Below are 8579 nucleotides of genomic sequence, written 5' to 3'. Positions count from 1 at the left end.
AAGGAGGTGCACTCCCTATCTGCTGACTCCCTGACAATGCAGCACTCCCTCTGTACTGACCCCTGACAGTGCAGCACTCTCTCAGTACTGACTCTCTGACAGTGCAGTGCTCCCTCAGTACTGACCCCTTGACAATGCAGCACTCCCTCTGTACTGACTTCCTGACAGGGCAGCACCTCCTCAGTACTGACTCCCTGACAGTGCAGTGCCTTCTCACTACTGACCCTCCGACAGTGCAGCACTCCATCTCTACTGACTCCCTGACATTGCAGATCTCCCTCAGTACTGATACCCTGACAGTGCAGCATTCCCTCAGTACTGGTGCCCGGACAGTGCCACACTCCCTCAGTACTGGTGCCCGGACAGTGCCGCACTCCCTCTCTACTGACTCCCTGACAGTGCAGCACTCCCTCAGTACTGATACCCTGACAGTGCAGCACTCCCTCAGTACTGGTGCCCGGACAGTGTTGCACTCCCTCTCTACTGACTTCCTGACAGTGCAGTACATCCACAGTACTGACCCTCTGACAGTGCTGCACTGCCTCTCTACTGACTTCCTGGCAGTGCAGCACTCCCTCAGTACTGACCCCCTGACAGTGCAGAACTCCTTCTCTACTGTCTCCCTGAGAATACAGCACTCCCTCAGTACTGACTGCCTGACAGTGCAGCACTCCCTCAGTACTGACCCTCTGACAGTGCAGCACTCCCTCAGTACTGATCCCCCGACAGTACAGTGCCCCCTCATTACTGACTCCCTGACAGTGCAGCACTCCTTCAGTACTGACTGACAGTTCAGCACTCCCTTAGTACAGACCTCCCAACAGCGCAGCACTCCCTCAGTACTAACTGTCTGACGGTGCGACACTCCCTCAGTACTGACCATCTGACAGTGCAGTGCTCCCTCAGTACTCATCCATTGACAGTGCTTCACTCCCTTTCTACTGACTCCCTGACAGTGGAGCACCTCCTCAGTACTGATCCCCCGACAGTGCAGTGCCCCCTCTGTACTGAACCCCTGACTGTATAGCACTCCCTCAGTACTGACTCCCTGACAGTGCAGCACTCCTTTAGTATGGACCGATTGATAGTGCAGCACTCCCTCACTACTGACCACCTCACAGTGGAGCGCTCCCTCAGTACTGACCCATTGACAGTGCAGCACTCCCTCAATTCTGAGTGAAGTAAGGCCATTTGGCCTATCGAGTCCACTCTGTCATTTAATCATGGCTGATGGGCGTTTCAACTTCACTTACCCGCACTCTCCCAGTAGCCCTTAATTCCTTGTGAGATCAAGAATTTATCAACCTCTGCCTTGAAGACACCCAATGCCGTGGCCTCCACTGCTCTCCATGGTAATGAATTCCAGAGGCCCGCCACGTTCTGGCTGAAGAAATGTCTCCTTATTTCTGTTCTAAATTGACCCCCTCTAATTTTAAGGCTGTGTCCACAGGTCCTAGTCTTCCCAACAGACGGTATCAACGTCCCAGCGTCTACCATTTCTAAGCCATGCATTATCTTGTAAGTTTCTATTTGATCTCCCCTCAACCTTCTGAAGTCTAATAAATACAATGCCAGGATCCTCAGCTATTCATCGTATGTTAGGACTACCATTCCAGGGATCAGCTTGTGAATCTCCATTGGACACTCCCCAGTGTCAGTATGTCCTTCCTGAGGTATGGGGCCAGTATTGAGAATTGGACACAGTATTCTAGATGGGCCTGACTAGAGCTTTATAAAGTCTCAGAATCACGCTGTTGCTTTTATATTCCAACCCTCTTGAGATAAATGACAACATTACATTTGCTTTCTTACTCATGGACTCAACCTGCAAATCCAACCTTTAGAGAATCCTGGACTAGCACTCCCAGATCCCTTTGTATTTTGGCTTTATGAATTTTCTCACTGTTTAAAAAATAGTCCATGCCTTGTATGCTTTTTTCCAAAGTGCAAGGCCTTGCACTTGCTCACGTTCAACTGTGAGGGAATCATAGGCCATTTTATCCTCAATAACTATTTCTGTTAACCTTCTCCCAAGATGGAGTCACTGGATCGTAATTAATAAAATGGACTCTCACCCTGACTAGAGACTGGGGACAAAGTGCATGCATACCAACCACTAGTATTTCAAGCTGAGAACATTTTAATCAATGTGTCAGAATGACTGAATTATACAATAAAGAAGCTTTATCTCCCAAGGTTGAAGTATCAATTAATTTGGTAATTGAAAAGGCCAGACCAAAACTAATCAGGTTTTTGAGCATTCACTGATCAGCCTCACATATCCTCCACTAATACCACATTTCCTAATGTTAAGAAAAAAATTGAACATCTGTAACTCTATGCAACTATAGCTGTTGTATAACATAGAAATTAAGGCACTGTCTTTATGAAAGCTTTTAAAAGGTTTTATTTTCTCTTGGTGCCATGATAATTGGATAAGTGAGAAGAAATCTATTCTCTGTTTTGTCTCTTACAGGAATGCACACATTGATATATTCTCTATTCTTGGAAGTAAGTTGAAATAGAACCAGGCTAATAATTTGTGCTTTCCCATCAAAAAAATCCACAAAAAACATTTGCAATAAGCTGAGAAACTCTGGTAGCCTCTGCATTAAAAACAAAATGTGACATTTTGGTGTTAAATTGGTGGTCTTTGGTAACTCAGCATGATCAATAACAAATAGACAAGCTCTAGATTTTGGAAATGAAAATTGAGTGAAGTGTAAAATAGGCTGCCAACATGTTATTGCCTGTTTGTACAACTTATGAAGACCGATTTTATCTCTAGTCAATCACAGGGAATCAATATGTATGAATGGTCAGCGTGACTGAATGCAATCCTCAGATCACGGGATAGTTATGGATACGTTTGTCCATCTAGGAAATTCCTGCTATTTCCCCTTGCTCACAGCCTCACCATCAAAATATCCAATCTTGTTTTGAGTGGCTCAAGGGTTTTTGATATTATTGCTCCACTCATAGAATTCCCTACAGTATGGAAACAGGCCATTCAGCCCAACAAGTCCACACCAACCCTCTGAAGAGTAACTCACCCAGACCCATTCCCCGACATTTACCCCTTGACTAACCACTGAGCCACTGTGTCACACTCCAAAGTACAGGCTATGTATGGTTTAACATTTCTTTCAAACAAAGAAAATGGGCCAATACTTTTTGGTGAAGTCCATATTTCATCATGTTTTTTGGACAGTTTATCATCATGGTCCTGGGGAGTTCTTGCACTAATTATTACCCTACCTTCTAAGGCATTCATCACATCTGATTCCAGCCCCATCCACCCATCCCAGGGAACTCAGCACTCAGTGGGATCAGCCAGAGGACCAGCATCCCTTGTAACTGCACCATCTACAAAAGGTCACTGAGCACCCAGCCAATTGTTGGCAGCCTGGCTGGCACAGCAGCCAGAAAGCCACACTGCTCACAGCACTCCCTCACACATACAATCTGCCATTAGGTAACCTCCAGGCCACACAGTTCACCTGTCCTTCACTGCACCCCATCTAAACATCCTCTCCAGGTCAGCACCACTCTGTCCCCAATGCCCGCTGGTCGTGACTGTTCAGGAGGGGACCGTCCCATGCAAGAAAACGTTTGAACAGATCCAAACTTGAGCTCGGAACTACAGCCAGCAAATAGGAACACAAACAAAACTAATCGAGGCTGAAGTTCATCCCTGCAATGAAAACCAAATGCTGGCATGATGACTGATGACTAGCTCACATTCCAAGGTGGTCTGCTGCTCCTAGTTGTCCTCTCGTGGAAGCAGCTCTCGATCAGATCCTGTCTGTTTGTAGCTCCTAATGTAACTGACCTCTGCCATACACAAGGAGAGTTTCCTCCCCACCCTCCTTTCCCACCCCAAATATCCTCAATCTCCTCCAGCCTGCTTCCCCAAGTTCCTCGGTAATTAACTGCCTCCTCCAGTTGGGCAGAGCACAGCATGTTAGCATGGTGCAGCACACTCTGAGCGGGGTATTCCCAGACTGGTCTGAGCGATGGAGCAACACAGCCAGCAGCCCCATCATCTGCTCCACCACAGCCATGGTCGAAGCAATAGTCACTGCCAATAAACATCCCTTCTGTAGTCAATGATACCCTCTGATGCTGTTGGCCATATCCCTCTTCCACATGTAGATCCCACTATCACCATTCTTTTTGCCATATCTACAAATACCTCTGTATACTGTCCCTCCACTATCCCTTTTCTGGGTCTGCAGATGGGAAGAAGCAAAAATGGCCCTTAGTAGAGTGATATGCTCTTCTTGTCGGATGTGGGAGTTTAGGGAGAGTTTACGGGTTACTGAGGATCATATCTGCAATAAATGCCATTGGTTGCGAATCTTTTCATATCAAATGGAACGGTTGGAGAGACAGTTAGAAACAATGAGGAATTTACAAGAGCAAGGGGATGTGATGGATGGCAGTTTTAGGAAGGGGGAAAAATCACAGATACAGTCACATAGACAGGTTAACGCCAGAAAACTTAAGAGAGATAGGCAGGTAGTGCAGGGTTCCTCTGTGGCTATCCCCATTTCAAACAGGTATGCTGTTTTGGAAAATGTAGGGGGTGATGGATTCTCAGGGGACTGTAGCACAAACAGCCAAGTTTCTGATATTGAGACTGGCTCTAATGCAATGTCAGGTTCCAAGAGATCAATTGTTTCAGGGGACGCTCTAATCTGAGGTACAGACAGACATTTCTGTGGCCAGCAGCGAAAAATCAGAATAGGTGCAGAATGTTCTCAAGGGGGAGAAGGTCAAGCAGGTCATTGTACACATTGGAACCAATGACATTGGAAGGGAAAAGGATGAGATTCTGAAAGAAAAATATAGAGAGTTAGACAGAAATTTAAAAAGCAAGTCCTCGAGAGTAGTAATATCTGGATTACTCCCGGTGCTGCGAGTTAGTGAGGGCAGGAATAGGAGGAGAGAGCAGATGAATGCATGGCTGAGGGGCTGGTTTATGGGAGAAGGATTCATATTTTTGGATCATTGGAATTTCTTCTGGGGTAAAAGTGACCTGTGCAAGAAGGATGGACTGCACCTAAATTGGAAGGGGACAAATATACTGGCAGGGAGATTTGCTCAACCTGCTCAGGAGGATTTAAACTATTAAGGGGGAGGGAGGGGTGTGGCATGCAGGGAGATAGTGAGGAAAGAGATCAATCTGAGACTGGTACAGTTGAGAACAGAAGCAAGTCAACAGTCAGGGCAGGCAGGGACAAGGTAGGACTAATAAATTAATCTGCAATTATTTCAATGCAAGGGGCCTAACAGGGAAGGCAGATCAACTCAGCGCATGGTTAGGAACATGGGACTGGGATATCATAGCAATTACAGAAACATGGCTCAGGGATGGGCAGCACTGGCGGCTGAATGCTCCAGGATACAAATGCTACAGGAAGGATAGAAAGGGAGGCAAGAGAGGAGGGGGAGTGGAGTTTTTGATCAGAGATAGCATTTCAGCTGTGCTGAGGGAGGATATTCCCGGAAATATATCCAGGGAAGTTATTTGGGTGGAACTGAGAAATAAGAAAGGGATGATCACCTTATTGGGATTGTATTATAGACCCCCTAATAGTCAGAGGGAAATTAAGAAACAAACTTGTAAGGAGATCTGTTATCTGTAAGAATAATAGGGTAGTTATAGAACATAGAACATAGAAGAATACAGCGCAGTACAGGCCCTTTGGCCCTCGATGTTGCGCCGATCCAAGCCCACCTAACCTATACTAACCGACTATCCTCCATATACCTATCCAATGCCCGCTTAAATGCCCATAAAGAGGGAGAGTCCACCACTGCTACTGACAGGGCATTCCATGAACTTACGACTTATGGTAGGGGATTTTAACTTTCCAAACATAGACTGGGACTGTCACAGTGGTAAGGGTTTAGATCGAGAGGAATTTGTTAAGTGTGTACAAGAAAATTTTCTGATTCAGTATGTGGATGTATCTACAAGAGAAGGGGCAAAACCTGACCTACTCTTGGGAAATAAGGCAGGGCAGGTGACTGAGGTGTCAGTGGGTAGAGCACTTTGGGGCCAGCGACCATAATTCTATTAGATTTTAAATAGTGATGGAAAAGGATAGACCAGATCTAAAAGTTGAAGTTCTAATTTGGAGAAAGGTCAATTTTGATGGTATTAGGCAAGAACATTCAAAAGCTGATTGGACGCAGATGTTCGCAGGTAAAGGGACGGCTGGAAAATGGAAAGCCTTCGGAAGTGAGATAATGAGAGTCCAGAGACAGTATATTCCTGTCAGGGTGAAAGGAAAGGCTGGTAGTTGCAGGGAAATTGAGGGTTTGGTTAAGAAAAAGAAGGAAGCATATGTCAGGTATAGACAAGATAGAACAAGTGAATCCTTAGAAGAGTATAAAGGCAGTAGGAGTAAACTTAAGAGAGAAATCAGGAGGGCAAAAAGGGGACATGAGATAGCTTTGACAAACAGAGTTAAGGAAAATCCAAAGGGTTTTAACAAATACATTAAGGGCAAAAAGGTAACTAGGGAGAGAATAGGGCACCTCAAAAATCGGCAAGGCAGCCTTTGTGTGGAGCCGCAGGAGATGGGGGGATACTAAACGAGTATTTTGCATCACTATTTACTGTGGAAAAGGACATGGAAGATATAGAATGTAGGGAAATAGATGGAGACATCTTGAAAAATGTCCATATTACAAAGGAGGAAGTGCTGGACGTCTTGAAACACATAAAAGTGGATAAATCCTCAGGACCTGATCAGGTGTACCCTAGAACTCTGAGGAAAGCTAGGGAAGTGGTTGCTGGGCCCCATGCTGAGATACTTGTACCATCGATAGTCACAGGTGAGATGCCAGAAGACTGGAGGTTGGCAAATGTGGTGCCACTGTTTAAGAAGGGCGGTAAAGACAAGCCAGGGAACTATAGAGCGGTGAGCCTGACCTCAGTGGTGGGCAAGTTATTGGAGGGAATCCTGAGGGAGAGGATGTACATGTATTTGGAAAGGCAAGGACTGATTAGGGATAGTCAACATGGCTTTGTGCGTGGGAAATCATGTCTCATGAACTTGATTGATTTTTTTGAAGAAGTAACAAAGAGGATCGATGAAGGCAGAGCAATAGACATGATCTCTGTGGACTTCAGTAAGGTGTTTGACAAGGTTCCCCATGGGAGACTGGTTAGCAAGGTTAGATCTCATGGAATACAGGGTGAACTAGCCATTTGGATATAGAACTGGCTCAAAAGTAGAAGACAGAGGGTGGTGGTGGAGGGTTGTTTTTCAGACTGGAGGCCTGTGACCAGTGGAGTGCCAGAAGGATCGGTGCTGTGTCCACTACTTTTTGTCATTTATATAAATGATTTAGATGTGAGCATAAGAGGTATAGTTAGTAAGTTTGCAGATGACACCAGTGGACAGTGAAGAAGGTTACCCCAAATTACAATGGGATCTTGATCAGTTGGGCCAATGGGCTGAGAAGTGGCAGATGGAGTTTAATTTAGATCAATGTAAGGTGCTGCATTTTGGGAAAGCAAATCTTAGCAGAACTTATACACTTAATGATAAGGTCCTAGGGAATATTCCTGAACAAAATGACCTTGGAGTGCAGGTTCATAGCTCCTTGAAAGTAGAGTCGCAGTAGATAGGATAGTGAAGAAGGCATTTGTAATGCTTTCCTTTATTTGTCAGAGTATTGAGTACAGGAGTTGGGCGGTCATGCTGCAGCTGAACAGGACATTGGTTAGGCCACCTTTGGAATATTGTGTGCAATTCTGTCTCCTTCCTATCAGAAGGATGTTGTGAAACTTGAAAGAGTTCAGAAAAGATTTACAAGGATGTTGCCAGGGTTGGAGGATTTGAGCTATAGGGAGAGACTGAATAGGCTTCGGCTGTTTTCCCTGGACCGTCGGAGGCTGAGGGGTGACCTTATAGAGGTTTATAAAGTCATGAGTGGTATAGATAGGATAAATAGACAAAGTCTCTTCCATGGGGTGGGGGAGTCCAGAACTAGAGGGCATAGGTTTAGGGTGAGAGGAGAAAGATATAAAAGAGCCCTAAGGGGCAACGTTTTCACACAGAGGGTGGTGCATGTATGGAATGAGCTGCCAGAGGAAGTGGTGGAGGCTAGTACAATTGCAAAATTTAAAAGGCATCTGGTGGGTAAATGAATAGGAAGAGTTTGGAGGGATATGGTCCAGGGGCTGGCAGGTGGGACTAGATTGGCTTGGGATATCTGGTCGGCATGGAGGGGTTGGACCAAAGGGTCTGTTTCCGTGCTGTACGTCTCTATGAATCTATGACTCTAACTAACAGACAAGGCAAGACATGGCATCGGAAGACCTCGATGCTGTGAGCATGCAGATAGGTTTTAAGTGAGTGAGTTCTAAGCGAGCAATGGAGGAACCCTAAGTTGATCCCCTTTGTGAGTTGGGTGTCTCTCTGTGTACGCAAAGTGTCTGTGTTGCAGCCTCTCAATGCTTTCTGCTGGTGCACCCTGCAATGCAAGTCTGGGCTTTCTAAATGACCTGCGAGTGAATCGCTGCAATGCCATGATGATCATGAGGCTATGGACAAAGG

Source organism: Chiloscyllium plagiosum, chromosome 25 (assembly GCF_004010195.1).
Source record: "Chiloscyllium plagiosum isolate BGI_BamShark_2017 chromosome 25, ASM401019v2, whole genome shotgun sequence".
Lineage (NCBI taxonomy): Eukaryota > Metazoa > Chordata > Chondrichthyes > Orectolobiformes > Hemiscylliidae > Chiloscyllium > Chiloscyllium plagiosum.
The sequence above is the reverse complement of the archived record's forward strand: the minus strand, read 5'-3'. Positions refer to the sequence as shown.